Source organism: Callospermophilus lateralis, chromosome 2 (genome assembly GCF_048772815.1).
Source record: "Callospermophilus lateralis isolate mCalLat2 chromosome 2, mCalLat2.hap1, whole genome shotgun sequence".
NCBI lineage: Eukaryota > Metazoa > Chordata > Mammalia > Rodentia > Sciuridae > Callospermophilus > Callospermophilus lateralis.
In genome coordinates, this window is record NC_135306.1 from 131,591,776 (window position 1) to 131,602,039 (window position 10,264).

Here is a 10,264-nt window from a genome sequence, read left to right on the forward strand (position 1 = left end):
ACCACTTCCTCTAGCCACACCTCACCACCTCCAGCCAACACCCAGTTAATCCCATTAGGGATTAATTATCTGATTAGGTTAATGTTACAGTTCAATCATTTCTCCTCCAAATCTTCTTGCATTATCTCACACATGAGCTTTTGAGTGACACCACATCTAAACCATAACAATACCCAAAGAAATAAAGTCCTCTGGGTTAAAGGACTTGCCTAAGTGACAATATCTAGTGGCAAAGCTAAGAAAATCTGGTTTCCTTATTCCATTTGGCTTGACTTTCTGATATGTGGACTGAAGAAGGTTTTATTTAAGTTGTTGTTTTTTTATGAGTGAGGATGAAAAATAAGTATGGAGAAAAAATGAGTAAGACTAAATTTAGTCTTCTACATGAGTCTTTTTTAATTTGTCTGAAAAATTCACTCATATCCAAACTATTATAATTAATAATTAGTAAATCTCAAAATATGACTGGATGGAGAAAAACAAAGTGTGTGTGTGTGTGTGTGTATAAAAATAATTTTAAAATGTCACTGAATGGAAAAAAAAGCCAGATACAAAAAAGAGCATATACAATTCCATTCATATGAAGTTCAAAAACAATGGATTCAAGACAAATCCATAAGGACAGAGGTTAAAACAGGGATTACCTTTGCGGAAATTAATGACTAGGAGTGGGACACAAAGTAGCCTGCCTGTAGTATTCTATATTTTGATCTGTATGATGGTTAAACAGGTATACAAATATGTAAAAATTCCTCAAATGGAATGCTTAGATCTGGGTATTTTATTCTAAATTACACTCTAATATAAAAGGATAAAACTAATTTTTCATATTCTTTTTGAGTATTCATCATCATTTGTCAGAGGATTATAGTTCTTTTTTATCTAGAATCACTTTTTTCATGCATAATTTAAAACTGTTAAAATTTATTTGAAAATAATTTTAATTACCATACACCTTTCCTCAGTTTCTACAAATATCAACATCTTACATAACCACAACACAATGACCAAAATCAGGTAATGAACCCTGGCCCAATACTTTTAACTAACCTACAGACCTTATTCAAATTTTGTCAATTATCCTACTACCATCTACTTTCTGGATCAGAACCCAATCTTAGGCATTTGGTGTTGTGTACCTGGATGCTCCAGAAAGCAGAAGATGGGATTAAATTTAGGGGAGATGCCTCTGGGAGAGAGAAAAGGGAAGGAGCTAGAAAAGGCTAGAAGCACTCAGACTACAATGAAAGTCTGACACTGAGTGAAGGAGAGTGGATGCTAAGGCAGGCTCAGAGACCTCGGTGGAGTTTTCTCAGCAATAGACCTCTCTTAGGTCTATTGACACTGCCATTGACACTGGCTGAGAGCATGGCCTCCATGTAAATAGAGCTCAGAATGCAAGAAATGAATGTCTGTGGGTTACATTCTCATGATTGCCAGGTATCATCTAATATGGGACAGTTCCTTACTCTTTTCAAAACCCCAATATTTAAATTAAAAAAAAAAAAAAAAGAACACCAGCCGGTTTTTTAGTTCAGCATCCTCAATTTAAATTCATCTAATCTTTACTTGTGACTAGGCAGAGGTTGTGCATTTCTGGCAAAAACACTACATAATTAAGTTCATCCTGATAGGTCAGGATGATATGCCTTACTACTTGTGATGCAATTTTGACCACTTGGTTAAGATGGTGCTTATCAGATTTCTCCACTCTATTTATTATATTTTTTATAAGTGTCTGATATAGTAGAGGTTATATAAAAAAAAAAAAGATATGTTTTTCACCATACTTCTGCCTACTTAACTTTAATAGCCATTGACAATTATTGTCCGAATGAATTACTATAGTGTTTATGTTATTTTCTATTTACATTTTTCCTTCTATGCCTACCAAATGGAATTCTACTTTGGACGTTTTCCCTGTGCTGCCCTATTTCTACTTGTCTTGTAAGATCTCAGACTGAGAATAAAACGGTACCTGGCACATGGTAAACACAAAATACTAGACTTTCACGACGCGGGTTCAAGATCCACCGCTGCCACTTATTAGAAGACGACACAGGACAAATCACTTAAATCTTTTTGGTCTCATTTTCTTAACTTGTTTAAGGGAAGTAATATCTTCCCCAACAGGTTGTTCTAGTAATTATGTGACCTACTCAATGCGAAGCCTCCAAATACATTTTGTATTAAAGACTCAAAACTGTCATTGTTTAAAAGTTGACTCTGTGACAGAATACCAGAGAAAATTAAGGGTGGCAGAACCCAAAAGAGATCTGCTCTGCAGAATACGACTCCAAACGGCTACCAGGATTCAGACCACGTCCACAAGTGAAGTGGCAGCAGCAAACACCCCCAGCCTCCCACCCCGCGGCTTGGAAGCTCAGGGGCGGGGGAGGCAGCAGGGGAACCCCTCGAGAACCCGCCCGGGGAAGGCGCGCAACGCCACTCGTGCAACAGGGCCGGGAGCAGCCCGGGCCGCACGCGTCTCCTATCCCGTGCGCTCAGTACAGCCGCAGCCCGACGGAGACGAGGCCCGCTGACTGCCGAGACCCGAGACCCGCGGGCCGGGCTGCAATCGCGGACTCCCTTCCTTGGGTGCACACCCCCCAGCATCTGGGCTTCCGGGCGTCGTGCATACCCAGGGCGGCGGGGAGACAAGTGCAAACCCTCACTCACCTGTAAACCGGGGGCCCGAAGCCTGCAGCCGCGGCTCAGAAGAAGCCGACTCCACCAGCGGCGGCCGACCAGCTTCCCAACAGCCGTTTGTGCGCCTGCGGAGCGGCCATCGCCAAGCCCTCGTCACTTCCGTCATTCAAACCGCCCGCCAATGGCGGGACCAAACCGCGGAATCCCGCCCGCTCCTGCCCCTCCTGGGGCCGCCGAAAGGCCGCGCCTGTTGGAGCCCCGCGCAAGCGCGCCAGCACGCGCGGTCCTACGTAGAGGCCTATTATTTCTCAGACCTACTAGGACTTGAGGGCTTACTTTCCTTCTCCGGACTCGCTCCTTTCACAGGTCCCGAAACGGAAGTCCCGAAGGGAAAGCTATTTGCCCAGAGCTATGGGAGTGACTTTGGTGTTAAGATTCCATCTTGAAGGTGGGCTATCTGGACAAAGGGATGCATTCCAGAAATATTTAGGAAACAAAATTAGCAGTACTGGACAAACGATTACATGTGAGGTTGAGGGACAGTGAAGTTCTCTCACAGGCCACTAGCTTGTGTAGCATTGTTGATTACTGATTGTCAAGGAAGCAATCAGAAATGGTAGTTAAGTGGACACGGTGATGAGCTCAGGTCTGCACATTTTGGAATTCATGTGCCTTTGGAATATCTAGTAGATAAATGCGTTCAGAGAGCGTCTACAGAAATAACTGGTTTAAGCATATACGAGTTTTATTTTGTGAGTAAAACCAAAAGCTAGAGGAGTGGATGGAGCGGATCACTTCAGAAGAATCTGCAGCATGAGAAGGCATTGACCTAAGAACCAAACTAAAGAATACCAAACTTAAAGACAGGAATTGAAGAGAGGAACTCTCAAGTACATAAAGAAGAAATAGTGTGATCCCATCTCAGATTTATTGACTAGGAAGCTGAGAGTTTCAATGACTCGGCCAAAAGAACATATAAGTGAAGAGTGGAACTAGGACTAGAATTCATGTTTCTTCCCAAATACTTGGGTTTTTCTTCCCTGCCCTCCATCTGTCACATTTATCTTGATGAATAATTATATTGATTCAGACTTACCCTTGCACACCCTAGAAGATGTGCCTATTATTTCATGCTTTGGGCTAGGTTTAGTGCAGGGCCATGATTTCCAAAAGCACTCTGCAGTTTCCCCATCAGGGTATTTGTGAGTTCCTATTGAAATCAGCTGTTATCAAGGCTCTCCAATGAGTAAACTTTGAGTCCCTTGAGAACTGGGAGTAGATTTTGTTCAGGTGCCTGGCATATAGACCTTCTCAAATGTTTGTCGACCAACTGAATGAATGAACAAATGATATGCTCCACTTCCCTGCTGGCATCCTGGGAAGAAATTCCACAAATGGAGATATGAATGGAGACTTGTTCTGTTTTAAATAGGAGGCAATGAGGAATCAATGACCAGTGGACTTAGAGTCAGAATGTCTGGCTTAGCAGCAAAACCCATACTTTCTAGCAGTGGGACCTTAAACAAATGACTCTTATTTTCTGTTTTGGTTCTCTTCTCCTCCCCTGCCCTCTTTTCCTCCTTTTCTTTTTCTTTTTGTTTGTTTGATGCCCACTGAGCTCCATCCCCAGTCCTTATTAAATTTTGAGACAGGTTCTTGCTAAATTGCTGAGTCTCAAATTTGCTATCCTTCTGCCTCAGCCTCCTGAGTTGCTGGGATTACAGGCATGGACCACCATGCTCTGCATCTGTTTGGGTTGTTTATTGCTGCAACCAAACTACCCTGGAATGTCCAAAATGATTCACTCATGTCAGATGACCATTGACATTAGCTATTACCTGAGAACTCAGCTGGAACTAGTGTGTGTGTGTGTGTATGTGTGTGTAGTTGTAGATAAATACAATACCTTTATTTTATTTATTTTTGTGAGGGGCTGAGGATCCAATCCAGTGCCTCACATGGGCTAGGCAAGCACTCTACCACTGGGCTACAACCCCAGCCTTCAGCTGGAACTCTTGACCAGAGCATCTATGTGTGCCCTCTCCATTGGATTGGACAACTCACTGTCTAGTTTTCACAGGGAGTATGCTAAGATTGGGCATTTTCAAAGAAAGTAGAAGCTACAGATGCTCCTGAAGGTGATGCTGAGGAGAAGTTGTAATAAGTTCTATCACATTTTATTTGCTAAGTATCATAGGGCCAGCCCAGATTCAAGTGAAGGGGAAATGAACTCCATCTCTTAATGGAAATAGTGACAAAGATCTTGTGGTTATTTTAACCCACCACTGTTCTCTTAGTAATACTTGAATTTCCCTCTTCATAGGGTAGTTTTGTGACTCAAAAAGCAAGAAACATATGAGAACATTTTGCAGACTCTGCAGGGCTATATGTGTTAGGTAAGCAGCTATTTTATATATATATATATATTTCCATCCAGCATCTTTCTCTCCTCCTCTGATACAGATCTAGCCCTTTAGGCATGTGACACAGACTGGAAAAATTGCAATTCTCTGTCTGTCTTGATATTGTGACTGATCTAAGGATGGGTATATGACCTAGAGTGGGTAAACAGAGTCATAGGAATTGTTTCTGGAACCAGCAGAAATGAATATATTCTTCTTGGGCTTATATTAATATATGAAACTAGAGCTTCTCAATATGGTTTGACTATGAGTTCTCCCCAAAGCTCCTATTTAATTCAGAAATGTTTGGTGATGAAATTTAGAGATTATGAGAGTTGTAATTGAATCAGTGGATAAATCCATTTGATGGATTAATAATTTGAAAGGAGTACTGTTTGGGGTGGTAACTATAGGCAAGTAGAACACGGCTGGAGGAGGTGTGTCACTGGGAGCATATCCTTGGGGATTTTATTTTGTTCCCATGGCTTCTCCTCTCTACTTTCTGGCTTCCATGAGCATAGCAGCGCTCCTCTTCCATGCCCCTTGACCACGATGTTCTGCCTCACTTGCGCCCAGAGCCCACCACAAACTGAATTTCTGAAACTGTAAGCCAAAATAAACTTTTCTTCCTCTAAGTTGTTCTTATCATGTATTTTGGTCACAATGATGCAAAACTGACCAACCCAGATTCCCTACAAGCTGGTCTAAAAGAATGAGTCTGACACCCAGCAATGAGTATGGAAAGAGAATCCTGACAGTGTTCAAATTCCCAGATCCAGCTATTCCTGAGGTTGGTGATATGCCTGCTCATTCTGTATTTTAATGACAGAAACTATTTAAAAGAAGCTCTAGATTTATGTGTAAACCTATATAACATATGAGCATCTTGGGAGATAGAACAGAATATTGCTTAAGATCTTGGGCCTAGAGTTCAACTGCTTAGATTTAAATTTCTGACTGACCTACTCTATAACTTTGAGCTAGTGACTAAACCTCCCTAAAAGTCAGTTTCCTTACCTGTGAAAAAGATGTAGTAAAAGTATCTAAAGGTTGTTGTGAGGTTTAAAGCTAAGACAGTGCCTAGCACAAAGTGTTCAATAGTTTGCTATCCTTTGGGGGGTGATTATATTTTAATACATTTGTTTCTGATTATAAGATGAAATAAAACTTTTAAAAGTGTTTATTGGTGTTTTGGGTTTGATTTTAATTAGATCCTTGTACATTAGATACCTAGGGAGAAGTAGGTATGTTTAGCTTCTAGTGTTGTTAACCCATTTTAAATTAATGAACAATTAATAACTAGAATCAAGAGGAAGAATTGCCCCTTGGCAGTAATGTCATTAGTGTGACTGATTTCCACCTAATGCTGCAACCAAAGCTGTTTAGGGTGGAGCAGTTTGTTTATCTGATGGTAATGTTTTCACTGTTCTGATTTCACTTTAATCCTAGTTCACATCAAGTATGAGAAATTAATATTTAAGTGGGGAGTAACCTCAACAATTCTTACATATAAAATCCAAAAGGAAGAGGATCCCAGAAAGAACAGAAGAACTTCACCTATCTGTCAACTACCCACTTTCTCCCTGGCATAAACACAAGAGCTTTACAAGAGACAATATCTAGATAGGAGTGAGCTTAATTTAAAGTACATGAGAGGAAAGATGGGCTGAATAAGACGCTTAAAAACTTATTTGTAAAGAGTGGAGCAGGTATTGAACAAAAAAATTGAGTCATTTTCTGAGAGGAAAAAATGAAAGGAAAGATTAGGGAAATTTATTATCTTGTTTCATTTTTTAAATCTTTTGTGGCATATTATATCTCAAAATCACTAATATATTTAAATCAAAAGTATATAGACTGTGATCTACATGCTTAAAAAGACAGGGAAGTCTAGATAAAAGGAGGTAATTTATAACCCAGAAAGGCATATAGCAGTCAAGGGTTTGATAGGGTGGGAAGATTTGCAGGTTAGTCAGAAGGTATGGGTTTGAACTTCTGCTTGACTAATAGTTAACCTCTCTAAAGCTCAGTTTCTCTCTATAAAATTGGATAAAGATACACATTTATTGGTACTCCATGTGCTAGAAATGTTAATATCCATTTCATACTATATAGCAGATGTAAAGATTACATTTTAAAAACTTAAGTTATAATTAGGCACAGTGGTACACACCTGTAATCCTAAGGTTCAGAAGGCTGAGGCAGAAAGATTGTAAGTTCAAAGCCAGCCTCAGAAACTTAGCAAGGCCCTAATGAGACTTGATGAGACTGGGTCTCAAGAAATAAAAAGGACTGGGGATGTAGCTCAGTGGTTAAGTACCCCTGGGCTCAACCCCCAACACAGGGGGCAGAGGAAACCATTAAGTTTTAAAAACAAATTAGGAAAATAGAAGCTTAGAAGTGTATGAGATCATATTATGGTTTGGCTATCAGAACAGACTTAGGGCATTAACTTTCATGCTACCATTCATTTGTTACTACCACTTGACCTGCTTTAATTTACCCAGTACAAGAATCATTACTATTTGTGTGGTGTTCTCTTCATCCAACATATTTCCAATTATCTACAAACATAATGGTAATTAGCACATTTTCTACCCAAAGTGTGGCCCAAGGACCAGGAGCATTGGCACCAACTGGGATCTTGTTAGAAATGAAGACTCTTAGGCCCTGCCCAAACCTTGATCAGGATCTGTATTATTGCATTTTAATTAATTAATTTTTTATGGCTCTGGGGATTTAACTCAGGGCCCCACACATGACAGACAAGTATTCTACCAGTAAGCTATACCTCCAGCCTCTAGAATCTATATTTTAACTAGATTTAAACTGTGCAGCCACAGTTCGTGCTCCCTTTAATAGTTGAGAAGTGCCACTGATCACAGAGTCCTGTGAGAAGGAAGGAAGCTCAGTGCTTTGCTATTTGGGGATCAAATGATGACACTATATTTCCTAGCTATAATTTTAGTTTTCTGATTGGATCATGGCAGACCCCTCAGCATGAATCTCCTCTTTCCAACACTTATTTCCTAGAGTCAGTACGACCTGTTGCTATTCAAAGTCATTCTTTTTAGGAAATTTTATCTCTGTGTCATCCACCCAATCAGTGTCATCTGTACCTTTGCTCCAGGCCTCAGACACTGTGTGTGATTTTCTTCACCCATCTCTCTATGTTTTTGTTACCAGCCATTTTGCCTTCCCTTCCTCCTACTCTTACTTCTACCCCAAACATTATTTATTCCCCTTTCTCAAAAGCCTTAAAGTCTTCCTATGTAAATTTTCTAGGGTTGCTCTAACAAAGTTCCACAAACCCAGTGGGTTCAAATGGGAGATATTTGTTGCCTCATACTTCTGGAGGCTGGGAGTCCAACAATCAAGATCTGTTGGCAAGGCCATGTTTCTTCTGAAGGCATGAGGGAAGGGTCTGCTCCAAGCCTCCTAGCTTCTGGTGGTTCTTGAGTTATAGATGTATCACCCTGATCTCTGCATTTTGTCTCACATAGCACTCTCCCTGTGGGTGCCTGAGTGCCTGGATCTCCCCCTTTTAATAAGGACTTCAATCATAATGGATTTGAGGTCTCTTCTTACTCTAGAATGATTTCAACTAATTATATCTACAGTGACCCTACTTCTAAATAAAGTACTTTATTCATATTATTTATTCATATTCTTCATATTCTGAGGTCCTGGGGCTCAGGCCTCTACCTATCAGTTCTCAAGAGACAAAATTCAATCCATAATGCTTCCTCTAGAAGCAAGTGCAAAGATTGTAAAGTACATGACAAAACTCCATTTGTTCACATAGTCACAACTCAGAATTTCATGGTACAAGATCATAATACTGTGGATGTGCAAATTATGTCATATTCTTTGCGCCTTGTTAGTGTGGGATCAGTGTGGTGTGGATCCAAGTGTTGTTCTCTTCCTCTTAGCATACCTGCCGTTCTGCTTGCCTAATATGTGACCATCAAGCCAAGTATGTGTTGCTAAGTGGTAGGATAAAATGCCCTTCTTTCATGTCCACAAATCCAAAACGTATTCATCTTTCAAGGCTGAGGTAGTCTTTCAAATTCTAATATCTACTATTGAACTGAGCCCTTATGTTGCCTGGTGTTGCATAGTTCAAGTGGCAGAGCCAGGTTTTCTACTCAGATATTTCTGACACTTGAGTATATAGTCTTTGCATTTCTCTCTGCTTGCTCTATTGTATTCCACCCCACCCCAGTAACTCAATAAATATTTACTGTATAAATATTGAACAATTCTCTGTGATTTGTGTTCCTCTTCCAGCCAGCTGAGATCTGTCCATGTCCCAAGCTTTCTCTTAACATTAATGATGCCTTTTATCTTGAAAGAAACCACCATGTCTAATTTATCCTTTATTTCTTCAGTGCTAGGAAGAGCGTAGTGTTTGAATCACAGGTAGCCTTCAGTAATTATCTGATGAACAAATGAAAATATGTATGTACCCACAAATATTAGACATCAGACTTATCTTTTATATTGTATTATGACCTGATCTCAAAAATAACTCTGGGCTTTAATTTGTTGGCCAGCAGGAGATCTTGTTTCCTATATGTTTAATGTGATAAAACTTTGGCTGAAGAGTGTCCCTGGTGTAACACTTGACTTGTTCCTAAAGGAATGGCATTTGATAACCCTATTTTCAAGTTAAATCATTGAGAATGATCTTACCACCATTTCCTTCCTGTACTACCCTTCCTAGAACCACCTTTTATAGAAGACCTAGAGTCCCATCCAGCTTGTTCCATCTCTCTCAAACCGTCTCCATAGGTTCTACATTTGGGCTCATGTTGACCTTTCTTCTTTAGATAAAGCCCATATTCTAGTATTATGAGTTGAATAGCTCATCTCCCACAGTACTTCTCAGGTTACAAGTACTAATTTCCCCCTCAATTTCTTCCCAAATCCTAAGGCTTCACTATTGGGATTCCACTTTTGGAATTTTTACCAAGTCCTCCAATAGGGACCTATCTATCCTGTGCATTCTCTTCTCTGCTTTACTAAAGAGCTTAGGACTTCATAGCCTGTTCCGATCTCATCAAGCCACCAGGCCCAGAAGATGGGTGTTCCTTTTCTGCACATGCCCTTCAATACTAATTACAGGACACCACTCTTAGGGAGACCTAATAGAAAAAACAAAACCATTACATGTTCTGTGACTTCCCAAGTATTTAATTGAGAGCAGAATT

At 40.1% G+C, this 10,264-nt stretch overlaps 1 protein-coding gene across 4 annotated transcripts in view; it reads right to left on the bottom strand.

Annotated features, from left to right (window-relative positions):
* Cep295 (centrosomal protein 295) overlaps positions 1–2,783 on the bottom strand; it is a 57,577-nt gene extending 54,794 nt beyond the window's left edge. For all 4 annotated transcript variants that reach the window (XM_076846518.1, XM_076846519.1, XM_076846521.1 and 1 more), the window contains exon 1: positions 2,680–2,783. The gene's annotated coding sequence lies outside the window, so the exon portion shown is untranslated. The remainder of the gene's footprint in view (positions 1–2,679) is intronic.
* Positions 2,784–10,264: the final 7,481 nt, after the last annotated feature.